This window comes from Mobula birostris, chromosome 21 (assembly GCF_030028105.1).
Source record: "Mobula birostris isolate sMobBir1 chromosome 21, sMobBir1.hap1, whole genome shotgun sequence".
NCBI classification, from domain to species: Eukaryota; Metazoa; Chordata; class Chondrichthyes; order Myliobatiformes; family Myliobatidae; genus Mobula; species Mobula birostris.
This window is the reverse complement of record NC_092390.1, coordinates 16,608,776-16,635,873: the sequence shown is the minus strand read 5'-3', so window position 1 is coordinate 16,635,873 and position 27,098 is coordinate 16,608,776. Positions and strand designations below refer to the sequence as shown.

Sequence of the window (27,098 nt, the reverse complement as noted above, 5' to 3'; positions counted from 1 at the left end):
CAATAGCTATGTCATCGGCAAACTTATGGATGGTGTTTGGGCTGTGCCTAGCCGCCCAGTCGTGAGTGTAGAGCGAGTAGAGCATTGGGCTAAGCACACACCCCTCAGGTGCACCAGTGTTGATTGTCAACGAGAAGGAGATGTTATTTCTTATCTGCCCTGACTGTTCTCCTGGTGAAGGCATTGAGGATCCAGTTACAGTGGGAGGTACAGAGGCCCAGGTTTTGGAGCTTGTTGATTAGTATTGAGGGTATGATGGTAAACGCTGTGCCATAATCAATAAACAACAGCCCAATGTAGGTACTTCCATTGTCCAGGTGATCCTAGGCCAAGTGGAGAGTCGTGAGATTGCGGGGTAGACAAACTGCAGTGGGTCAAGGTCTTTGTTTAGATAGTTGATTCTGGCCATGACCAAACTCTCAATGCACTTCCTCACAGTGGATGTGAGTGCAACTGGGCAACAGTCATTGAGGCAGCTCGCTCTGCTCCTCTTGGATTGTCACCCCTTTGAACCAGGTGGAAGCCTCTGACTGAGGTAGTGAGAGATAGTAGATGTCTTTGAACACTCTTTCCAGTTGGTTGGCACAGATTTGTAGTGCCCTACCAGGTAGACTATCAGGGCCTGAGCCCTTGTGAGTTCACCTTCATGAAAGATGTTCTGATGTTGGCCTCCAAGACAGACTATATCCAGGTCACCAGGTGCTGCAGGGATTTTCACAGATGTAGTTCCAGTCTCCCTTTCAAAGCACGCGTAAAAGGTTCACATACAATGGAATGTGTCGTTCGTATCAAATCAAATCAGTGAACTAAGGGATTGAGTTCAAGAGCCAATAGGTAATGTTGCAGCTCTGTAAAACTCTGGTAGGACCATACTTGGAGTATTGATCATCTCATTATAGCAAGGATGTGAAAGCTATAGAGAGGGTACCGAGATTTACCAGAATGCTGTCTGGATTAGAGAGCATATCTGATAAGGAAAGGTTAAGTGAGTTAGGGCTTTTCTCTTTGGAGCGAAGGAGGATGAAAGGTGATTGATAGAGGTGTAGTAGTCATAGTCATACTTTATTGATCCCGGGGGAAATTGGTTTTCATTACAGTTGCACCATAAATAATTAAATAGTAATATGTAAATTATGCCAGGAAATAAGTCCAAGACCAGCATATTGGCTCAGGGTGTCTGACCCTCCAAGGGAGGAGTTGTAAAGTTTGATGGCCACCGGCAGGAATGACTTCCTATGACGCTCTGTGTTGCATCTCGGTGGAATGAGTCTCTGGCTGAATGTACTCCTGTGCCCACCCAGTACATTATGTAGTGGATGGAAGACATTGTCCAAGATGGCATGCAACTTGGACAGCATCCTCTTTTCAGACACCACCGTGAGAGAGTCCAGTTCCATCCCCACAACATCACTGGCCTTACGAATGAGTTTGTTGATTCTATTGGTGTCTGCTACCCTCAGCCTGCTGCCCCAGCACACAACAGCAAACATGATCGCACTGGCCACCACAGACTCGTAGAACATCCTCAGCATTGTCCGGCAGATGTTAAAGGACCTCAGTCTCCTCAGGAGATAGAGACGGCTCTGACCCTTCTTGTAGACAGCCTCAGTGTTCTTTGACCAGTCCAGTTTATTGTCAATTCGTATCCCCAGGTATTTGTAATTGTCCACCATGTCCACACTGACCCCCTGGATGTTAAGAGGCATAGACTGGATTCTTCCTCAGGATAGAAATGGCTAAGATGAGAGGGCATACCTTTAAGGTGCTTGGAAGGGGATGGCAGAGGTAAGCTTTTTACACAGAGGATAGTAGGTGTGTAAAACATGCTTCTTGGAGTGGTGGTTAACATAAATACATTAGGGACATTTAAGAAACTGTTAGATAGGCACATGGATCAAAGAAAAATGGAGGACTATGTGGGAGGAAAGGGTTAGAGTGATCTTAAAGTTGGTTAAAAGGTCAGCACAACATTGTGGGCTGAAGGGCTTGCTTCAAAAAGACAACAACCATACCAGCACCCAAGAAGAGAAGAGTGAGCTGCCTGAATAACTATCGACCAGTAGCACTCACGCCTACAGTGACGAAGTGCTTTGAGAGGTTGGTTATTGCTACTATTAACACCTGTCTCAGCAAGGACCTGTACCCACTGCAATTTGCCTATCGCCACAATAGGTCTATGGCAGACGCGATCGTTTTTTAATTCACAGTTTTTGTCTCTATTATTACATATTGAATTTTACTGCAGCTGCAAAATCAACAAATTTCACGGCGCATGCCGGTGATATTAAACGCGATTCTCATTTCTAATTGTGTGTTGTACTATGTTCAATGTTACATGTTCTATGTTCAATGTTTCATGTCCTATGTCCTGTGTACCATGTTCCATGTTCTACAGTTTGTCTTCACTATCAGGGAATGTGCTCAAGAATTGAGGAATCCAAGTATAACTGATGATGGGAAATCTGTTTAATTAAAAAATATTCACATTCATGAAAATAAAACCAATAGCAACTTACTCCTCCACAATTTCCACCCATATATATCTATCTTTCAGAACACCACACTGGCAAAGCCAGCATCCATCCCTAAATGCCCCTGAACAAAATGGTTTATTATGCCCACTTGCTAGGGTAATAATAATAATCTTGTTAATTAATAATTAATTAATAATAATAATGAGTTGGCAACATCTCTATAACAACCTACCGATGCTCTCCACTAAAATCGAGGCTACAAGACTGCAACTAGCGGGGCACTGTCTACGCCACCCCCGAGCTATCTGCCAGCCTAGTCATCACGTGGGAGCCCAAGCACGGAAGGATGAACCCTGGGCGCCCTCCCAAGACTATGGTCAACACACTCCTAGAAGACAGCAGCGCGGCTAATGTAGATGAACTGATGAGGGAGAGGGAGAAGTGGAGGGTCCGTCATCGTGCCCAACGCCAGCCCCCCAGGCCTGAGACGACGTAGTAGTAGTGCTAGGGTAGTTAGTGTCACGTAAAGATGTAAATTTAATCTCCTTGTTTCCAATTTCCTTGTCTGAAGAAAGAAACTTCCATGAGAAACTTTGGGCTTTTTCTAAATTAAAAAGACAGTGACCAGCATTTCAGTTCCTTTCTGTCCTTTGCCTGCGTATTAGCCAGCCCACTGAGTATCTGTCGAGTAACTGAACCACTGTCTGCTGCTCCCACTGACTGCTTAGCTCCGAGACAAAGTAAGACTTTTATTTCCACACTGTTTATCACAGCACTCCAAAGTACTTCACAGCCAAGTACCTACATTTGAAGTATAATCGCCGATTTTTGTTTAACTCATTTATGGAATGCGGACGCAGATGTCAAGGCCAGAATTTCGCACTCACTGCCCTTGAGAAGGTGGGGGTGAGGTGCCGTTTGTAAGCGCTGCAGGCTTTCTGGAGAAGGTGCTCCCACGGAGCTGCTGGAGAGGGAGTTGCTGGACTAGATCTAGTGACAATGAAGGAACACTGATTTCATTTGCTAATACAAGGTGGCATGATTTTAAGGTGATTGGAGGAAAATACAGAGGGGAGATTTCAGAGGTAAGTTTTTTACACTGTGAGTGGTAGAGGCTAATGCATTTGGGACATTTAAAAGTCTCCTGATAGGCACATGAGATGATAGAAAAATAGAGGACGATGTGGGAGAGAAGGGCTAGATTGATAGGTTGGCACAACATCATAAGGCAAAGGGTTTTTGCGGTGCTGTATTGGTCTATGTTGGATGTCCTAAATTTATTTTCTCCCCAGGGTGGAACTAGCCAATACAAGGGGGCAAGATTTGAAAGTGATTGGAGGAAAGTATGGGGGGGGGAATGTCAGAAGTAAGTTTTTTACACAGAGAGCGGTGGGTGTGTGGAATGTTCTGCCGGGGTTGGTAATGGAGGTAAATACATTAGAGACATTTAAGAGACTCTTAGACAAGGACATGGATGATTGAAATATGGAGGGCTATTGGCAGGGAACAGAATGATCTTGGAGTCGGTTAAAAGGTTGGCACAATATCGTGGCCTGTACTGTGTTCTATGTTCTATATGTCAGTGATTTTAAAAAAAACTGATTCTGATCAGTACAGAGTGGGATATTGGCCAGGAGATCAAATTCCTACAGCAACTAAGCAAATCATAACAACACATTTCATTGTATCTTTTGATATTTTCATGTACATGTGACACATAAAGCCAATCTACAATCTTCAGAATCAGAATCAGGTTTAATATCACTGGCATATTTCATGAAATGTGTTGTTCTGCAGGAGCAGTACACTGCAATACATAATAATAGAAAAACTATAAGGTCTCCACTCTCCAGGGCGCAGACCTGGGAAAGGTTGTATGGAAGACCAGCAGTTGCCCATGCTGCAAGTCTCCCCTCTCCACGACACCGATGTGGTCCAAGGGAAGGGTATTAAGACCCATACAGCTTGGCACCAGTGTCGTCACAGAGCAATGTGTGATTAAGTGCCTTGCTCAAGGACACAACACATGTTGCCTCAGCTGGGGCTCAAACTCACGACCTTCAGGTCACTAGTCTAATGCCTTAACCACTTGGCCACGTGCCATGTGTGTATGTGTAAAGTTAAATTAAATGAGTAGTGCAAAAAAGAGCAAAAAGTACTGAAGTTTAGGGCTTCATTGTCCATTCAGAAATCTGATGGTGAAGTGGAAGAAGCTTTTCCTGAAACATTGAGTGTGTGTCTTCAGGCTCCTGTATCTCATAGTCATACTTTATTGATCCCGGGGGAAATTGGTTTTTGTTACAGTTGCACCATAAATAATAAATAGTAATAAAACCATAAATAGTTAAATAGTAATATGTAAATTATGCCAGGAAATAAGTCCAGGACCAGCCTATTGGCTCAGGGTGTCTGACCCTCCAAGGGAGGAGTTGTAAAGTTTGATGGCCTCAGGCAGGAACGACCTCCTATGACGCTCTGTGTTGCATCTCCTCCTTGATGGTAGCAATGAGAAGAGGGTATGTCCTGACTGATGGGGGTCCTTAATGATGTGTGCCACTTTTTTGAGGCATCACCTTTGGAAGGTGCCCTGGATGCTGAGGAGGTTAGTGCCCATGTTGGAGCTGGCTGAGTTTACAACTTCCTGCAGCTTTTTCCGATCCTGTGCAGTGACGCAAATGTTAGAATGTTTTCCACAATACATCTTTAGAAATTTGTGAGTGTCTTTGGTGACATACCAAATGCCCTCAAACTCCTAATGAAATACATAGCCGCTATTGTGTTGAGAATAGATCTTCAGAGATGTTGACACCCAGGAACTTGAAACTGCTTGCTCTCTTTATCTTTATATTCAACATGGTTTTATGAATGGAAAATTGTTTCTGATAATTTCACTAAACTTCTTTGAGGATGAGATAAGATTCAAAGATTCAAAAAAACTTTATTGCCATTCTAACCGTACATCAGCTCTGCAGGGCAGAATGAGACAGCGTTTCCCAGGAGAAGCGTGATCATAACATAACAAATGCAACACTAAATAATAAACATAACAATAAATAGTAAAACACAACAGCCACATGTCAGTTAAAATCAGTTATAAGTGTCCAGTGCAAGTTAAAAGTGTCCAAAGCAGAGTAAGGTAGAGCAGCTATTTCGCAGTCTGACTGCCTGTGGGAGGAAGCTGTTTAGTAGCCTTGTGGTTTTAGTTTTGATGCTCCTGTAACGTTTGCCTCATGGCAGAAAAGCAAACAGTTCATGGAGAGGGTGTGAGGGGTCTTTAATGATGTACCGTGTCTTCTGGAGGCATCGACTCTGAAAGAGGATACAGGAGAACCGGTAAATGTAAAGAACATAGATTCTCAAAATGCATTTGATTAGATACCACGTAAAATGCTACACACCATTTGTTTTTCACACCATTCTCTGTAAACTCTCAGGGACCGTTGTGTGTGTGAAAATCCCAGGAGATCAGCTGTTTCTTAGATACTCAAACCACCTTGACTGGCACCAATCATTCCACGGTCAGTCACTAAAATCACATTTCTTTCCAATTCGGATGTTTGGTCTGAACAACAACTGAACCTCTTGACCACGCCTGCATGCTTTTATGCACTGAGTGGTTGCTACTTGAGTGGCTGATTGGATATTTGCATTAATGAGCAGATATACTGAATGATGTGGCTACTGAGTGTATATTAGCAGGGAGAGGAAGAGGTTAACTATCAGTGAGTCCGGACTAGTGATTAGTGAACTACTGAGGGCACTACTGTGATTGGGAGTAAAGCCTAAACTAGTCTGATTCAGATTAGTTTATTGTTATATGCACCACGGTGCGATGAAATTCCTTGCTCACGTAAAGCTCATCGAGTAAGTGGTGTACACGGTAACAATACATACAACAAAAAGCACAAAACAACAGAATGTTACAAAGATTGGTTACAGTCTCGGTCAGTGACTTGGCTAAAGGCCTGGTGTACCTTAGACAAGTCTGTGAGGAGACAAAGCTTGGCAGAAAACCAAGCTGTAAAGAAGATACCAAATTTGCAAGAGGTTAAACGAGAGTGTTAAAGACTGGCATGCAGATTGCCAACTGCAGAAAAATGAGGTCACCCACATCACTAGAAAGACCGGAAAAGGGGGGAAGTGTTCAAGTGGAGAGGGATTACAGGAAGCATAACACATGGAGAGTTAACACGCAGACGCAGCAAGAGAATAGGAAAGGAACTTGGGGTGGTATGGTTAGCACAGTTACTTTACAGCATCAGTGATACCGATTAGGGTTCAATTCCCACCACTGTCGGTAAGGAGTTCTCCCCAAGTGCTCCGGTTATCCTCCCACATTCCAAAGCGCTACAGGTTAGGGTTAATGAGTTGTGAGCATGCTTTGTTAGAGCTGGAAGCATGACTACACGTGGTCTGCCCCCAGCACATCTTCATCGACTTGATTTGACACAAGTAACACATTGCATTCTATGTTTTGATACACATGTGACAAATAAAGGCTATCTTTAATCTTTAAAGAAATTGAAACATTATTCTTTAATGGAAAGGGTTTGAAATATAAAAGTAGGGAAATACTCCTATGGTTGTACTGTTTTTGATGAGATCCCACTAATCCCAGTACTGTATTAGTTTTAGTGTCCTCCCTTAACAGAAATATATTTGCGTTGTAGGCAGTTCAGACAAGTTAACTTGGTTGCAGAGTTTTAGATGAAGGAAGGTTGACAGACTGGGTCTACAGTCACTGCAGGAGGTACAGAAGCCTGAAGTTCCACACCAGCAGGTTAAGGAACAGTTACTTCCCTTCAACATATTTAGTTCTTGAACCATCCAGCAAACACTAATCACCACCTCAGTACAGCAACACCGCGACCACTTTGATCACTTCACACCCCATTGGAGTTTGCTCCTTCTTGTTCTAATTGTGTTCTTCCTTGTAAAGGTTGTTTAATTGCTAATGTGTAGTGGTCGGTGTAACACTATTACAGTGGCAGTAATATTACACTATTATTACTCTGGTTCAATTCCCACCACTGTCTGTAAGGAGTTTCTACGTTCTCCCTATGAATGCATGCATTTCCTCTGGTTTCGTCCCACATACGATAGGGTTAGTAAGTTGTCGGCAGGCTACTTTGGCATCGGAAGCATGACAACACTTGTGGGCTGCCCAAGCACATCCTTGGGCTGTGTTGGTTGTAGACATAAAGGATGCATTTCACAGTATGTTTCGATGTACATCATTGTTTTGATGTACATGTGATAAATAAAGCTAATCTTTAATATTTCAATCTGATAATTCAACCCTTGCATCTCCTCACGGCCCCGTCACTATAGACTTCACCAGCCCTGCTCCCCTCTGCACTCCACCAGTCTTGAGCTTTCGAGTCATCTGTAATACTAACGACAACCCAAGCTTTGGAATGCTCCCTGTGCCTCCCCAACACCCACCCCCCTGCATTCTCTCTCCTTTCATAAGATGCTGCATGTGACAACTAGAGTTTATCTTTCAATCTCAGATGCAACAAGGTGCAAGGTCTCAGAATACTGATTGGCCTGCTTAAATCGGAGGGGAATTTCTTTTCTCAGAGGATGGTGAATCGATGGAAGTCTATATCCCAAGAGGACTGTTGAGGTGGAACATCAGTACTTTAGACTGGGATAGAGAGATGTTTGGAGTGTGGAGAGCAAGGGGAGGTGAGATCAGGGTCAGATCATCCCTAGAGAGTGTTGGAGTCACAAAGACATACATAATGGAACCAAACCCTTCAGTCACTGAGTTCATGTCAACCATCACCCATCCATTGCACCAATCCTACATCAATCCTATTTTTTATTCTCCCCACATTCCCACCAACTCTGTTCTCTCATTATGGGAAGGATGTGGAGCTTTGGAGCGAACACAGAGGAGATTTACTAGGATGCTGTCTGGTTTAGAGAACCTGACTTATGAAAATAGGTTGAGTGATCTAGGGCTTCAACTACTGCACAGGGTCTTGTCATCTTCAGAAGTTTTCAGATGACTCTGCCATAGTTGGATGCATCAGCAAGGGAGATGAGGCTGAGTACAGGGCTAGGTAGGAAACTTATCTGCAGCCTAATGTGAAAAAGACTAAGGAGCTGGTGGTAGACCTGAGGAGAGCTAAGGTACCGGTGACCCCTGTTTCCATCCAGGGGGTCAGTGTGGACATGGTGGAGGATTACAAATACCTGGGGATACAAATTGACAATAAACTGGACAGGTCAAAGAACACTGAGGCTGTCTACAAGAAGGGTCAGAGCTGTCTCTATTTCCTGAGGAGACTGAGGTCCTTTAACATCTGCTGGATGATGCTGAGGATGTTCTACGAGTCTGTGGTGGCCAGTGCTATCATGTTTGCTGTTGTGTGCTGGGGCAGCAGGCTGACGATAGCAGACACCAACAGAATCAACAAACTCATTCGTAAGGCCAGTGATGTTGTGGGGATGGAACTGGACTCTCTCACGGTGGTGTCTGAAAAGAGGATGCTGTCTAAGTTGCATGCCATCTTGGACAATGTCTCCCATCCACTACATAATGTACTGGGTGGGCACAGGAGTACATTCAGCCAGAGACTCATTCCACCGAGATGCAACACAGAGCGTCATAGGAAGTCATTCCTGCCTGTGGCCATCAAACTTTACAACTCCTCCCTTGGAGGGTCAGACACCCTGAGCCAATAGGCTGGTCCTGGACTTATTTCATAATTTACTGGCATAATTTACATATTACTATTTAACTATTATTGTTTTATTACTATTTATTATTTATGGTGCAACTGTAACAAAAAACATTTTCCCCCGGGATCAATAAAGTATGACTATGACTATTCTCTTTGGAGTGAAGGAGGATGAGAGGTGACATGATGGAAGTGTACAAGGTGATGAGAGGCATGGATCAGGTGGACAGCCAGCAATCTTTTCTGCAGAGTAGAAATGGCTAATACGAGAGGGCATAATTTTATTGGAGGAAAATGTAGGGGGATATCAGAGGTAGGTTTTTGAAACTGAACGTGGTGAGTGTGTGGCACATGCTGCCAGAGGCAGTGGTAGAGGCAAATATATTAGGGACATTTAAGAGACTCTTGGAAAGGCCCATGGATGATAGAGAAATGCAGAGCTGTGTGGGAGGGAGGAGTTAGATTGATCCTAGAGCAGGTTAAAGGGTTGGTACAACATCGTTGGCCAAAGGGTCTGTACTGTAATGTTCTATATTCTACGTTAACTCTAGCCCACACACCAAGGGGAACTTGCAGTGGCTAGTGCACCCACCAACCTCACAAGTCATTGGGATGTGGGAAGAGACCAGAGTAGAACTTGTGATCCCAGAGAGAATGTGCAAACTCCACCCAGAGGATGCCGGAGGTGGTCCTCTGGCACTCTGAGGCAACTGACATACCCTGCTGTGATGCAGTGTCACCCGGAGCCACAGTCCACTGTCCCCCCCCACCACACACCCCACCGCCCCTTACCCCCTGTGAGTCTGCAAGAAAACATGTTCCTGCCCAGCTCAGGCATTGTGAGAGGGGTGGGACCCATGTTCTTCACTGGGTTTACCTGGCGAAGTGGGTACCGTCCCGATCCCACTGTGACAGACGCCCATCACACCGTCCCCTCCCCTCGTAACAGCCCATGATGTTTGTGTTTTGTATTTAGGTGGAGAGCACGGCTAATACTCTCAACAAACAAGCAGAGAAGCAGCGTCCTGAATGTGACCTGGTTAAGCAGCTTTTCCTGAGAGTGGCTCAGACCTGACACCATTCACTCCCGTCCCTTTCATGTGGACCCCACAGCCGTAACAAGGTAAATAAGGTAGTTCCGCGCTAATGGAGCACCCTCTGACGCTGGATTCTAGTTTCTGTTTTATCTTCACTCAGCTCCTCCCCTGAAAAATGCCAAGCCTTGTTGCTCAAAGCTCCAGCAAGTGGCTCCAGTGATCAGAATCACTTTATTATCACTGACAGACCTCGTGAAATTTGTTGTGTTGTGGCAGCAGTACAATGCAAGACATAAAGACAATTATAAGTTACAATAGGAAAATCTAAAACTATAATTAGTACATAAAGAGACCGAAAGGGTGAGGTAGTGCACATGGGTTCGTGGACTGTTCAGAAATCTGTTGGAGGAGCTGTTCCTAAGATGTTGAGTGTGTGCCTTTAGGCTCCTGTGCCTCCTCTCAGATGGCAGTAAAGCAAAGAGAAGAGTCTTTTTAAATATTGCTGCTGTAACAGAAGAATTTCCCACTTAGGACCAATGAGGTATTTATTAATATTATTATATCCCGCTTGGTGAGGGGTCTTCGTGATGAATGCTCCCTTCTTGTGGTGCTTCCCTTTAAAAATTTAGATTATTAGATTATGAGGACACGCAGTCCTCTTTTATTGTCATTTAGTAATGCATGCATTAAGAAATGATACAATATTCCTCCGGTGTGATATCACAAAACACAGGACAGACCAAGACTGAAAAAACTAACAAAACCACATAATTATAATATATAGTTATAACAGTGCACAATACCATAACTCGATGAAGAACAGGCAAAAAAGTTCAAAGTCTCTCGAATGTCCCACATCTCACGCAGACGGGAGAAGGAAGAAAACTCTTCCTGCCATGCCCGACCACAGTCCGACTCTGAGTCGTCCAAAAATTTCGAGCCTCCGATCAGCCCTCCGACACTGAGTACCGAGCACCATCTCTATCCGAACAATTTGACTTCAGTCTCAGTCACCAGCAGCAGGCAAAGCCGGGGATTTTGGGGCCTTCCCTCCAGTTGTATGCTATCTTGGTCAATGTCTCCCATCCACTACATAATGTACTGGGTGGGCACAGGAGTACATTCAGCCAGAGACTCATTCCCCCAAGATGCAGCACAGAGCGTCATTGGAAGTCATTCCTGCCTGTGGCCATCAAACTTTACAACTCCTCCCTTGGAGGGTCAGACACCCTGAGCCGATAGGCTGGTCCTGGATTTATTTCATAATTTACTGGCATAATTTACATATTACTATTTAACTATTTATGGTTCTATTACTATTTATTATTTATGGTGCAACTGTAACAAAGGCCAATTTCCCCCAGGATCAATAAAGTATGACTATGACTATGAAAAAAGATTCTCGATTGCCCAGTAACAGCAGCAGCGAACTGGCGTTTCAGAAATTTCTCCAGATGTTCCTCTGTGCTTTCACATCTGTCTCCATCAAATCAGAATTGTCCACGGCCCCGATTTAACGGATATGATATCATTTTCACCGGAGGGCTGCTCCTTGATGATGGCGAGCCTACTGCCCACGATGGAGATGTCTGAGTCTACAAATCTCTGCAGCTTTTTCTGATCCTGTGCACTGCAGCCTCCATACCAGACGGGGACACAACCAGTCAGAATGCTCTCCGCGGTGCATCTGTAAAAATATGCTGGTGTCTTTGGTGACATACCAAATCCCCTCAGGCTCCAAATGAAGCAGAGCTGCTGCCTTGCCTTCTTTGTATGGTTCTGACTTCTATAGCCCATTTTACAGGCAGTATCTTCATACTACTTATGTGTGTGTCAAGGAACAGAGGGGCATACGATAGCAAGTACATAGCTGGCTAAAAGTGGCGTCACAGGCAGACAGAGTGGTAAAGGTGTTTGGCGAGTTGGCCGTCATCAGCCAAGGCATTAGGTATAGGAGCTGGGAAATTATGTTGCAGTTATATAAAATACTGGTGAGGCTTCCTTTAGAGCACTGAGAACAGTTTTGGTCACCCCGTTAAAGGAAAGACGTTATTGAACTAGAAAGAGTGCAGAGAAGATTTACCTGCATTTTGCCTGGACTTGGTTACAAGTAGAGTTTGCATAAACCGGGGCTTCATTCCCTGGAATGTAAGGGATTGAGGGGTGACCTGACAGACATGTAAGACGGGGCAAAAACATGTTGTTTTTTTCCCCCAAGGAGGAGATGCTAAAAGAAGACGGCATAGATTTAAGATCAGGAGGTTTAGAAGGGGCATGAGGGGTAGCTTCTTCACGCGAAGGGTGATGCTGCCCGAAATAGTGGCTGAGCAGCATTTAAAAGCCACCTAGATCAGTCCACGGATAGGAGAGGTTTGGGAGGTCTATAGGTCAAACATGGGCAGATAGGTCTCGCTCGCTGGGTAACATAGACAAGTTGGGCCATGCTGGGTAACTCTGTGTTCATGTGTTGGCATGCTGGTAACTGCAGATTCCAGTCTGTGTGGAGTTCTTACAGATTGGATGCGCTAGTTTCAGCCCACATTGTAAAGTCTCTGTAAGTTGCCCCCTTACCCCCTGGCAGATTCATTCAAAGGGGATTTGGTGGGTCTGTGAAAAGCAATGGGTGAGGGTGACTAGGACTGAAGGAAGCCAGCATGGATTGAATGGCATGTCATGTCAAGTAGAAGAGCTCAGGACCGTAACTAGGAAAAGAGCAGGGCTGGTTGCAGGCTATCCTGTGTAATAGTCATGCCTCGGTCCACAGAATGAAATGCAGATCATACTGAAACACACACACACAATGCCGGAGAAACTCAGCAGGTTACACAGAATCTGTAGGGGGAGAAAACGTTTCAGTCTGAGACCCTTCACCAGGACTGATGGATAAAGAACCTGATGATGGGTCTCAGCTGAAACATCGACTGTTTATCCCCTCCATAGACGCTGCCTGACCTGCTGAGTTCCTGCAGCGTTGTGTGTGCATTGCTCTGGATTTCCAGCATCTGCAGAACCTCTTGTGTTTATGGTTTGATGCAGATCACATTATTGCTCCATAAAATCAGTGTGTTATACACCAGAGAAACAGGTCCTCTTGGTCCTTCTGGTCCTTGGAAGCCACAATGTCTGGCTACACTAGTCCCAGTTGCCTGCATTAGGCCTTGGCACCTTTCCTGTCCAAATTCCTTTTTGTTCTTGCCTCCACCACTACCTCTGGCAGCTCATTCCAGATAGCAGGGGACTTCTCAAGTCAGCCATTGGGGCTGTGGAGGGAGTGTACAAAGCAAGTCCTCACAATCAGGAAATGATGAAACCAGATGAACTGCTTGTTCCGGTTTCAGACTCTTCCGGCAGCGACTATCCACATATGGGCAACTCACCCGACAGTACAGCCCTCCCTCAGCATCATACTGGTACTAGGTTCAGTTTTCATGAGAGAGATTTGAACTCCATTGCTTTGGGAGAGATGTAGACTAGTGCACAGAGAGAGGGAGAGATGGGAGCTTACACAATGTATGACTCCATGTCAGCCACATCTGCAGGTGTACAGTCCAGGAGCTGGGCGCTGGGATTACCCTCGAGTCCATCTTCGGACACTATGGACATAGCTGGGTGAATGACCTCTCTGTGTGTCGTGAGCTTCTACCATTCTCTGCCCCGGCCCCGGCCAGCTCTCTGTGTTAAGCCAAATGGATTGCAGTACATTCCATGGGTGATTGTTTGCCTGTTAGTTGCTGCTGGTTGGTCCTAGCTGTCAAGGTAGACAAAGGGAGAGGTGGAGCAGGGGTGTGGGAGCAAGCTTACTCACCTGTGAAGCTAAAGGGAGGGGGGAAGTGATGAACCAGAGAAGCTATTACCCGATCATCTTCAAAGGCCAGGTTAGCTGTGCGCAGAGAAGTGCTTACCGCTGACACCCGGTATCTGGCAGCTTGAGTGAATCCACACTGTCCCATTCAGGTGTCGCGTTACCTCCTGACCTGCCTTCGACCTCTGCAACCACTGAAAGGAGGGGAGCACTTAGTGACTCTCCACTGCGTGTGAGCTAATGTCCACTCCTCGGTGCATGCAATTTACCCGTGACCCATAGTTCAGGTCTGAAACCCCTTGCTTCCGTTTCCTGAGCAAGGGAGGCACTGGCCAAAGACTTCCAGCGCTGCCGACGTCCAAGGGGGAGCAATATCTGGGGTACAGTCCCCTATTCTCCACGGGTCAGAAACTCCAACCAACGTTCCCCATCCCACGGACTCACTCGCTCAACCTCCAGACCCAACGTAGGTGCTCAGGACATCAGTGGCCCTGAAGGGACATTAGGACTGTGTAAAGGTACCGGGCACAACAGATATTATCACTACAGTGGCACCTCAGCTGCTGAGTTGGTGAAACCAGCGCCTCTGTCCACTCTGAAAATGGTCTGAAAAATAGGAGATGGAACTTAATGCAGACGGGTACATTGGGAGGACTTACATAGTGAGTGGTGGGACACTAAGGAATGTGGTAGAACAGAGGGATCTAGGAATACAGAAAGTGGCAACACAGGTAGATAGGGTCATAAAGAAAGCTTTTGGCACATTGACCTTCATAGAGTATTGAGTACAAGAGTTGGGATGTTATATTGAAGTTGTATAAGACATTGGCAAGGCCTAAATTGAAGTATTGAGTGCAGACCTGGTCACCTACCTACAGGAAAGATATCAATAAGATTGAAAAGTACAGAAGGAAAAGTTGCAAGGACATTGCCGGGACTTATAAGGAAAGGTTGAATTAGTTAGGACTTTATTTCCTGGAGCATAGGAGAATGAGGGGAGATTTGATAGAGGTATACGTAATTATCAGGAGTAAAGGTAGGGCTTTTTCAACTGAGGTTGGATGAGACTAAAACTAAAGGTTATAGTTAAGGGTGAAGGATGAAATGTTTAAGGGGAACCCGAGTGGGAACTTCTTCACTCAGAGGGTGGTGCGAGTGTGGAATGAGCTGCCAGTGGAAGTGGTGGATGTGGGTCCAACTGCGTCACTTAAGGTAAGTTTGGATAAGTATATGGATGGGAGGGGTATGGACCAAGTGCAGGTTGATGGGACTGGGCAGAATAACATTTCAGCATGGATTAGATGGGCCGAAGGACCTGTTTCTGTGCTGTGGTGCTCTATGACTCCAGCCTTGACCCTGGATAACCAGTTTAATCGATTAGCTCATCCAAAATCATGTTTTCCACACCCCTTCCAAATACCCATCTCCCTTGCACTCTCCATCCCATCCTGGGTCCAATTAAGCGACATTTCAGTTTTAAAATGCTTATTAATTTTTTTTTATCTCTTCACAGATTCAGCACATCCTTCCTCCAACCTTCAGCTCCACAATCCAGTTCCTGTGAACATCTCCAGTTATAATCATTCCATCACTGGAGATCCTAGCTTCAGCCAAACACATCCAGAACCTGATTCATCAACGGTCCCACCACTGAGGACATTCTCAAAAAGTGGTGCCTCAGGAAGGTGGCATCACCTCCCAGGACATGCTCCCTTCTCATTACCGCCATCAGGGAGGGGGTACAGGAACCTGAAGACCCACACTCAACACTTTAGAAACAGTATCTTTGCCTCGCATCTGAACAGTTTTCTAAAAAGTCCATGAACCATTAACACTATCTTGTTATTCTTTTACTTTGCACTATTAGTTTATTTTATAATTCATCGTAGTTTTATGTTTCTGAACGGTATGAGGGGTGATTGATAAGTTCGTGGCCTAAGGTAGAAAGCGTCAATTTTAGAAAACCTGGCACATTTATTTTTCAACATAGTCCCCTCCTACATGTACACACTTAGTCCAGCGGTCGTGGAGCACACGGATCCCTTCTTTGTAGAAGTGGTCCACAGCTGGGGTGATTGATAAGTTTGTGGCCTAAGGTAGAAGGAGATGAGTTATACAGCTTTCGTTACATGCACGTGCAGTTCAACTCTTTGAGTGAAAATGCAGAAAGTTTGAAGTTAATAACTCATCTCCTTGTACCTTAGGCCATGAACTTATCAATCACCTGTGTTGTGGACCACTTTCTGGAGGTCCAAGACGCCGACTTCTACAAAGAAGGGATCCGTATGCTCCACGACTGCTGGACTAAGTGTGTAAATGTAGGAAAAATAAATGTGGGTTTTCTAAAATTGACTCCTCCTACCTTAGGCCATGAACTTATCAATCACCCCTCCTATTGCTGCAACAAAATAACAAATTTCATGTCATATTATAAACTGATTATGACACCCCCCCCCCCCCCCCCCGGCATTGTTGAACTACCTGCAACAACTGAGTGGCTTGTTTGGCGAATTTACTGACATTGGGCACAGTCAGCATCGACGTGTTGGCCCGAAGTGTCTGTTTCTATAATATGTGACTCCACGATCCCCGAGGTGGTCAGGAGTCACGTACAGGTCAGTCTGGCTAAGGGCCGGAGAGCTTTGTTTCTGAAGGGTATCTGAGAAGCTGATGGGGGTTTTTTTTACAACAATCTGCTGGTTTGATACAAACCCACACTAAATTTGTTTTAATTCCAGATTATTAATCAAATTTAAACTCCATATCTGCCTTGAAACGACTTGAACAGTGGTGTCTGGATTTCCAGCCCAACTTAACAATGCCCAGCAGCTTAGCTACTGCCCTCTCTCCAACACACTGCTCCCTGCCCCCTCCTCCCACATCAGCCAAACAGGATCATTTCAGGATGTCAACGTCAGTGAGACTGTGCCCCAGTGACAGTCCATGGGATCTCAATGTAGATCTCATCTGCTCAGTCCACCAGAGCTGACCTCACGTGCTAGGACAGACATGTCCCTATCTCACCGAGGCATGAGACCACCAGCTGCCTTCACCTGGTTTGACCGGCCTGTCGAAGAGGTGTACCATGGTATGACCGCTGTTGCGTCTACACAGCTACTTGGAGCCACAGGGGAGAGCTGAATGTCCGGTGGACACCAGACGAGAGTGAGCTGCCCCAGATTGGTCGTAACAAGCCTCTTCACCAGCGGTGCCATCCTTCCCTGGACACCCTATCCACCAGTGTGCCTCTGTTACATAACACTCGGCTAAACCTCATTGGCTCTGCTTGAGGTGGCACGAGTTTCATCACAATTGGTGGCAGGGCAGCAAAGTGGTGGGCATACCTCTACTACGGCACCGGCAACCTGAGTTCAATTCCCACTGCTCTCTATAAGGAGCTTGCACCTTCTCCCAATGACTGCTTGGGCTTCCTCCAGGTGCCCGGGTTTTCTCCCACATTCCAAAGGCGTAAGGTCAATTGGTCATATTGCTGTAACTGTGCAGTGTGGGCTAGAAGAGCCTGTTACCATTCCCTATCTAAAAAAAATACCATCACCATTGGGGAGCAGGCACAGGAGCCCAAAGACACACACTCAGCTTCTACCGCTCCACCATTCATGAACCCATGAGCACTCCCTCGCCATCTTGCCCTCTTTTTGAACTACTCAATTATTTTCTTATACTAACTTATAATAATGTTTTATGAATTGTACTGTACTGCTGCCGCAGAACATCAAATGTCACACATACGTCAGTGATAATAAACCTGAATCTGATTCAAAATAAGTAACTAAAATCCTTGCCTCTCTGGTGAGACAAGCTCTGCACTTTATCTCTCTACTGAACTTACAGTCTTTTTGTCTGGCACTCTGTACAGTACAAGACACACTCATGCTAGGACATAGAATGTGATACATAGAACACAGAACATAGAACACGGAGCATAGAGCACAGAACATAGAACGTGATACATAGAATACAGAACACTGCAACACAGGAACCGGCCATTCAGCCCATCATGTCTGTGCTAACCACAGTCTCAAATTAAACTCACTGCCTAGTGCTTACACATGATGTAACATTGCTTGCATCTTCACCTATCCCTCTGAAAGCTTCTTGATGATGCCATCATACCTTCAAACAGTTCCCAGCTTGGATCATTGGAGGTGAAGAATTTAAGGGCCATGGGCAAAGGGGGTTGAGACCTGGAGCAAATCAGCCACACACATCCTGGTTTAGAGAGCAAGTCTTACTAGGAAAGCTTGAACGAGCTAGGGCTTATCTCTTTGGACCAAAGGAGGATGAGAGCTGACTTGATGGCGATGTATAAAATGATGAGGTACTGATAGAGTGGATAGCCAGAGACTCTTTTCCAGGGGTGAAATGCCTAACACGAGAGGGCATAATTTTAAGATGACTTGAGGAAAGCATGTGGGGGGGGTGGTCAGAAGTAAGTTATTTACATAGAGTGTTGGGTGCGTGGAAAAAATAAGGATCAGCCATGATAAGATAGCGGAGCAAACTCGATGGGCCAAATGGCCTCATTCTACTCCTATGTCTTATGGTTCTATGGTCCAACACGCTGCCAAGGGTGGTGGCAGAGGCAGATACGTTAGGGGTATTTACGATTCTTAGATCGGCAGATGGATGAAAGAGAAATGGAGGGCTATGGAGGAGGGAAGGGTTAGACTGATGTTGGAGTAGGTTAAAAGGTTGGCATAACATCATGGGCCAAAGGGCCTGTACTGTTCTATGTTCTATGATCACATTGAATGATGGGACAGGCTGGATGGGCCGAGTGGCCTACTCCAGCTCCTATTTTCTGATGGTCACACTTGGTTGAGAGGCCTGACGGGCCTCACAGAAAAGCACCCATCTCTAACAGTGCGGCACTCCCTCAGTACTGCACCAGGGGTATCGAGCCCCAAGACCGCTGAAGAAGTATTTGATTCAGAGATAAAAGTGCTGGCTGCTGAAGCAAGACCCCTGCCATATCGCAAGATTGCTGATAGGGAGGGAGGGGGGTTGTGGGTGGTGGGGTGGGGGAATAGACAGGAGAAGGATAAAGAACCCCAGGACTATGGATCCAGCTTTGTGTTAGACTTCGCCGCAGTGCTGAAGGAAGGAACACAAACAGTGCTGGGGTGGTTATCAGTCCCTAAATAAATGGGCTGTCACCACGCTGGTGTTGACCAACACTGTGATGGGTGTGCAGCCGTCCTGGGAAATGGCAGAGATAAAGAGGTTGTGAAAGGACTGAGCGAGAGGGCGATGGGCGAGGAATGCACTTCACCGTCTCTGCAAAGCTTGAGGAATGTCACTGAAAATTCCAGAGCAAATTCCGCTTCAGTTCCACACACATGAAATTCCCATTAAACCCACCCCCTCCCTTCCCAGGACAGCGTCCAGTACTGCAAGCCCTTTGGGGCGAAGATCCACTTACACTGCAGCCCCCCCGCCACGGCCCTCCTCCCGTGCCCTCCCCCCAAGTTGCCAGCATTGACTTTCAGTTCTCAAACGGTAGAGTGCTGTCCGACCCCAAAAGCAATCTTCAGGATTCAAGAGTGTTTATCGCCATTTGTCAGGACTCAAGTGTAAAGGGGAATGAAATGGTTGTTACTCTGGACCCGACGCATCATAAAAAGAACACAATAAGTATTAAAACATAATAAATAAATACAATAAATATAAATGCATAAGATTTCCTTATATACGTACGAGAGGTGATTGATAAGTTCGTGGCCGAAGGTAGAAGGGGTCAATTTTAGAAAACCTAGCACATTTATTTTTCAACATAGTCCCCTCCTACATTTACACACTTAGTCCAGCGGTCGTGGAGCATACAGATCCCTTCTCTGTAGAAGTCAGCATCTTGGACCTCCAGAAAGTGGTCCACAGCAGGGGTGATTGATAAGTTTGTGGCCTAGGGTAGAAGGAGACGAGTTATTAACTTCAAACTTTCTGCATTATCACTCAAAGAGTTGAACTGCACGTGCATGTAACAAGAGCTGTATAACTCATCTCCTTCTACCTTAGGCCAAGAACTTATCAATCACCCCTGCTGTGGACCACCTGGAGGTCCAAGACACTCTTGTTACATGCGCGTGCAGTTCAACTCTTTGAGTGATAATGCAGAAGGTTTGAAGTTAATAACTCATCTCCTTCTACCTTAGGCCATGAACTTATCAATCACCCCTGCTGTGGACCACTTCTACAAAGAAGGGGTCCGTATGCTCCACGACCGCTGGACTAAGTGTGTACATGTAGGAGGGGACTATGTTGAAAAATAAATGCACTAGGTTTTCTAAAATTGACTCCTTCTACCTTAGGCCATGAACTTATCAATCACCCCTCGGAGACTGATTGTATGTACGGCACATAGTGTGACACCAGGTACAGGAGAATCCGTACATAAGTTGGCTGTGACTGGAAATAGTAATGTAGCTTGGTGGGTGGGTTACTGGGTGGAGGTGTTGATCAGCTTGACGGAATGGGGAGGTGGAATAATTGTTTTTGTGTCTTGTGGTCCTGACATGGATGCTGAATATCCTCTTCCCTGGGAGGAGTTGGACAAACAATCCATGGGTGTGTGGAGCCCTTCATGATACCGCTGGTCTTTTTCTGGCACCTTTCCATATACATGCTCAGTGGCCACCTGTACACCTGCTCAATTATCTAATCAGCCAATCATGTGGCAGCAAGTCAACGTTTTAAAGCACTCAGACAAGGTCAAGAGGTTCAGTTGTTGTTTCAGACCAAACATCAGAATGGGGGAGAAATGTGATCTAAGTGACTTTGACCCTGGAATGATTGTTGGTGCCAGATGGGGTGGTTTGAGTACCTCAGAACCTGCTGATATCCTGGTACTTTCACACACACGCCTCTAGTCTAGGGTTTACAGAGAATGGTATGAAAAACAAAATACAAATTTGGTGAGTGGCAGTCCTGTGGGCAAAGATGTCTTGTTAATGAGAGAGGTCAGATGAGAATGGCCAGACATGCTCCAGCTGACTGAAGGTGAAAGCAACTCAAATAACCAAAATCAGAATGAGAGTTCTGCTGCCACACGAGCCGCCCTTCGAGGTGCCCCGGATTAAACACATGTAAACCATGCGTTACAACAGTGGTGTGCAGAAGAATATCTCTAAGTACACAATATGTTGAACCTTGAAATGGATGGGCTACAGGAGCAGAAGACCACTAAAATACACCCAGTGGCCACTTTTTCAGATACAGGAGGTACCTGAGTGTATATCCTTGGAATCAGAAGTTGCATCCTGACACCAACTGTGTGGTGGTTTATCAATTTGACAATGGTGGGGTGGTATGAGGAGCTACAGCTAACTCTTCCTTGCTTCACATCCATGGAAAGCACTTGTCTATCCAACAGGGGAGGAATCAGAGCAGGAATGTTCTGCAACTCTGCCCGCTGTTGGTGGGACAGGTTCCACCTCCACCTGCCCATTGCACAGAGGAGGCGACCAAAGCAAAGCACGTCAGATTCTGCAAGTCCTACACCAAACCAAAACTGCTGGAACTTGTCTGCAGTGGCATCTAGGGGGAAAGGAGCTGAGTCAAAGGGTCAAGTAGCTCATCTGCTGAAAAGTCTTTGGACCGAGTCTTTCACCGTTTCCCAATCCCTAGATTCAATCTTCCAGATTCAAAACTGTTTGTTGTCATTCTTCAATACACAGGGGTAAAGGAGAACAAAATAATTGTTACTCTGGATCCAGTGCAGCACAGAAAAAACACAGTAAGTATAAATAACACAAAAGCAATCCTACAAAACACAATGTACAAATAACTGTTGTGTGTGGCCATTATAGCTTCTGTGGTTGGTTGGCATCCGTCTGTCTCGAAGGACAATGGGTGACGATCATCATCACAAGCCTGGGCAGAGGGTCTGGAGATCCTGAGATGCCCAGTCATCAAGATCCCCCTCTTGCGGCCTCACCAGTGTAATCCAAAAGAAAGCTTATGAAGCAATACGTTTGGCACCAGCTGGGCTGCAGAAATTGCCGGAAGGATGTTCAATGACGTCCAGCCACCTTAGGGGCTCCACTCCGGATTTGCTGTCTGAGTTTTACTCCTGTAGCCTTCGTCTCTCCCGAGGCTGCCCGCAAAGCAGTGGGGCTATTTACCTGCAGCTGGAGATCTGGTTCACGAGCACCAGGGTGTGTTCACACACCGGTGGGCCTGCGTGCTACATGTGCAGGGGCCAGACCTCCTCCCATCCTCCGTAGTTCAGCCTGAGTCCGAAAGGAGTTCAGTTTCTATGTGTCGCCAGCGAGGAGGCACTACATGAGGCTTGATGTTGGAGAGGCTGTGTACCAGCAGGGAGAGACTTACACATTCAGCTCTCCTTTTCACAAGACTGCCAGCCAGCGGTGGAAGCTGAAAGTGAGAGCGACAAGCATTACCCACTTCACCACCACATTAGATACATCACAACAACCATTCTGACACCATTAGCTTCTATACATAGACTCATACTGTGGGAAGGTGATACTGAGGGAGGGTCACTGTGGGAGGGGTGATACTGAGAAAGGGTCACACTCTGTGAAGGGTGATACTGAGGAAACACCCTCCAACATTAATATTCTTGTTTCACCCTGACAGGTTGTGACACAGAATTTGAAGTTAAATTGGTGCTATTGGCTCTGGCCAAGGCTGTCTCAGAGAATCCAGATTTGAAACATACTTTTGCAACCCCAGAGATAGGTATCTGGAACACAGAATACTTCTCTCCCACGCAAGGCATTGTGGACGAGGACATAACTCCTAAACCTCCGTCCTTCCTCAATCTTTTCCCCTCTCTTCTCACTTCCCTACTATCTCTCCCTCTGTTCTCTCCACACCCCCCATTCCCTGACCAGTCCCCACTCAACCCCCGCCCCTGATCACTCCCTACTCTGGCAGCACTCCAGAGCCCCCGGACAACGAGCACAGAGTCAGCAGGGCGTTCCCGATCAGCAGAGGAGCAGTGACGGGCAGCTCAAGTCTCCCAGGCATCAATCAGCTTCACGCCACTCCACCTCTGTCCCACTCAACCTGACAGAGTGGGACTGCCACTAGATAAGCCCAGATATCCAATATCTCATACTGTGCAGTCCCTTCCCATCCGTCTGCAAAGAAGACACATCCAACTGCTGGCCATGCTGGGCGCTTGTTATCAGCCCCAGCATGCAGGGGCTCTTATTGACACTGCTGAAGGACTTGGGACGGCTTTGGGCTCTGTGCCAAGGCATGGAAGACCACAACTGGGTGCCTCTTCCAGCTCTGGTCAGCACACCTCAGGGAAAATCTGAACAAGCCAAAGAACGTATGGCAGAGATTTACTGGAACAGTTTTCAGGGGTGATGATTTCAGCCCCAGGGTTAGAGTGGAGAAGCGTTCGCTCAACTCTGAACTGATTGCACTGTCAATGGATTCACTTTCAAGGACAGTACAACTCACGTTCTCAGTATCATTTACTTGCTTATTTGATTTGTATTTGCACAGCTTGTCTTTTGTACGTTAATTGTTTCCGTCTTTGTGAGTACTTCTTCACCGATTCCGTTACATTTCTTTGTTCTAATGTGAATGCCTGCAAGAAATTGAATCTCAGGGTAGCATATGGTGACATTTGATAATAAGTTTACTATAAACTTTAAACTTTGAGAAGTCAGGGTTGTTGTCCTGGTGGTTAAAAGATTTGAGAGAGTCAGGCAAGACCATAGTGCAGTGGTCCCCAACCACCGGGCCGCAAAGCATGTGCTACCGGGCCGCGAGGAAACGATATGATTTAATGATATGAGTCAGCTGCACCTTTCCTCATTCCCTGTCACACCCACTGTTGAACTTTAACGCACGCAAGGTCATCAGTGACCCAAGACGTGCAAAGGAACAGGTCTGTGACCCATTTGTGAATGTTTCCGGTGAATCATCCATGTCAGCGTGGGAAAAAGATCAACTCCTCGAGCTTGCAAATGACGGCAGGCTGAAAAGTATGTTTGACATAACATCTCTGCTGGCATTCTGGATCAAAGTCAAGGCTGAATATCCTGAGAAAGCCACGAAAGCCGGGCAGCACCTGATCAATTAGCTAGTTTATTTCGGCTTTTTTCTTAAAGATATGCTGGGTGCGTTCCGACTACCGCTATACCGCCACATTCTTCGCGGCCTGGTATCGGTCCGCGGCCCGGAGGTTGGGAACCACTGTTATAATTGACTTATCACTATATTCATGCGAGGAAAATATGTGCTGTGTGTTTGATATTAAATTTGTTAGATAAACTCCTTTAGAAATGAAATTGAGTATATTAGCCACTTATAAGTGACTTATAGTTGACTTATCACCTATATTCCAGTCATGATTAACACCCCACCCTGCCCCCCCCCCGGTCCGCCAGTCTGCGGTGCAATAAAAGTTGGGGACCCCTGCCATAGTGAGTTTAGGGAGGAGAGGGAGAGAGGGAGGCTGTATTTGCCTGAAGAACCGAAATCAGGAATTTAATGTTTTGGACAGAAGTTACAGAGGGGGCTGAGGAAAACATTTTATACAGAGTGGAGATGATTGAACTCTGCATGAAGGCACAGAAAAGACCAGGGCTTTCAGAGGGTGTTGGGTTGAACCTGGAAAGAATACTTCATTTTTTTTGCTGCACTAATTTTATGATTCAATAAACAACACCTTCCACTGAGATACAGAGCAGAAACATTTCAAATACATGACCATGTGGGTTTCCTCCACGTGCTCCAGTTTCCTCCCACATTCCAATGACGTTCAGGTTAGAGGGTTAACTGGTGATGTTAGCGGGTGTAATTGAACAGCGTGGGCTCATTGGGACAGAAAGGCCTCTTACAGAGCTGTACCTCTAAATACAGTAATACTAAATACCCTGAGAGAGTATTGTCAAACATTAGCAAACACTGAACCGCACGAGGGGATGGGTGAACGGGGCTCAGAGTGAGCAGAAACAAGAGAAGATCTGCAGACATTGGAAATCCAAGCTACACACACAAAATGCTGGAGGAACTCAGCAGGCCAGACAGCACCTATGGAAACGAGTACAGTTGACGTTTCAGGCCGAAATGGAAGGGACGGGAAGATGGCGGCGCGAAGCAGCACACGCGGCCGTTCCGAATGAATATCGTATGTGTTAACTAGGATGCCGTGCACAATCCTGATTTGATGGAGACAGCCATGAGAAGCACAGAGGAACATCTGGAGAAACTTCTGAAATGCCTGCTTCGCTGCCGCTGCTACTGTGCAATCGAGAATCTCCGAAGATGAAGGCCCCAAATCCTCGGCTTTGCCTATTGCCTGTTGCCGGGGCCAGGGTCGAAGCGCTCAGCAGAGATGGTGCTTGGTGCTCGGTGTCGGAGAGCTGGTCGGAGGCTCGGAGTTTTCGGACGGACTTGGAGTCAGACTGTGGTCGGGTGCTTCCAGGATGCTGCATCGGCAAGTTGGCGGCGCTGGAGGTTTACTGTCTGTATGAGATGATGAGACTTTCGAGAGACTTTGAGACTTTTACCGTGCCATAGTTTGTTCTTATCAAATTACGGTATTGCTTTGCACTGTTGTAACTATATGTTATAATTATGTGGTTTTTGTTAGTTTTTAAGTCGGTTTGTGATGTGTTTTTGTGATATCATTCTGGAAAAACATTTTATCATTTCTTAATGCATGCATTACTAAATGACAATAAAAGAGGACTGCGTGTCCTCATAATCTTAAAAAAAACCTTTCAGCGGGACACAGGCAGCAGGATTTTGCAAGGATGACCGTTCGAGAGACCGTTGGAGTTGTTATAAACACAGGTGAAGTTCGGAGTCAGGTAATGCTGCGAAGGAGGAAGTTCGCCAGCACCTCAACTTCCTCAGGAGGTTAAAGAAATTTGCCATGTTCATGTCGGCCTTTAACAACTTATATCAATGCATATAGAAAGCATCCTATTTGGATACATCACAGTTCAGGGTGGCAGCCACAAGAAAGTTGCGGACACAGCTCAGCATATCATGGAAACCAGCCTCTATAGACTCTGTCTACACTTCTCACTGCCTCAGTAAAGAAGCCAGCATTATCAAAGACCTCAGCCACCATGGACGTTCTGTCTTCTCCCCTCTCCCATCAGACAGAAGATACAAAAGCCTGAAAGCACGCACCACTGCACTTTCTCCGTAGCTGGCACACTTTATTCTGCATTCTGGTCGCCTCTTTTTAGGAAGGACATGGAAGCTTTTGAGAAGGTACTGAGGAGGTTTACAAGATGCCTCCTGGATTAGAGAGCATATCTTATCAGGCTAGGTTGAAAGAGCCAGCGTTTTTCTCTTTGGAGCGAAGGAGAGTGAGAGGTATCTTGATAGAGGTGTACAAGATGATAAGGGACCTAGACTGAGTGGATGGCCAGAGACTTTTTCCCAGGAAATGGCTAATATAAGAGGGCATTATTTTAAGGTGATTGGAGGGAAGTATGGGGGGGGGGGCAATGTCAGAGGCAGGTCTTTTACACAGAGAGTGCTGGGTGCCAGGGGTGAGGGTTGGCGGTAGGGGCTGATACATTCGGGACATTTAGGAGACACTTGGATAGGCATATGGATGAAAGAAGAATGGATTGGAAGACAAGGATTAGATAGATCATAGAATACATTTAAAAAGTCAAAATCAAAATAAAATTTATTATCGAAGTACATATACACTGCCTTAGAGTCATAGAAAACTACAAGCATAGAAGCAGGCCCTTCGATCCATCTAGTTCATGCTGAGCTATTTAAGCTGCCTAGTCCCATCAACCTGCACCCGGACCATCGCCCTCCGTACCCCTCCCATCCATTTTACCGATAAAATTTTCTCTTAAACATTGAAATCGAAATTGCATCCACCACTTGCTGTAGCAGCTCATTCCACACTCTCACTACCCCCCGAGTGAAGAAGTTTCCCCTCATTTTTCCCTTAAACATTTCACCTTTCACCCTTAACTCATGACCTCTAGTTGCAGTCTCACCCAACCTCAGTGGAAAAAACCTGCTTGCATTTATACTATCTATATCCCTCATAACCTTGTACACCTTGAGATTCATTTCTTGCAGACATTCACAGGAAAATAAAGGA

General features: G+C 45.9%; 1 long non-coding RNA gene across 1 annotated transcript in view; it reads right to left on the bottom strand.

Moving 5' to 3' along the window:
* Positions 1-5,452: 5,452 nt before the first annotated feature.
* Positions 5,453-27,098, bottom strand: part of LOC140185895 (uncharacterized) — a 40,923-nt gene continuing 19,277 nt past the window's right edge. The window contains exons 2-3 of the long non-coding RNA XR_011882746.1: positions 22,147-22,399; positions 5,453-5,783 (exon numbers count right to left, since the gene is read on the bottom strand). This is a non-coding gene — a long non-coding RNA (uncharacterized lncRNA). The remainder of the gene's footprint in view (positions 5,784-22,146; positions 22,400-27,098) is intronic.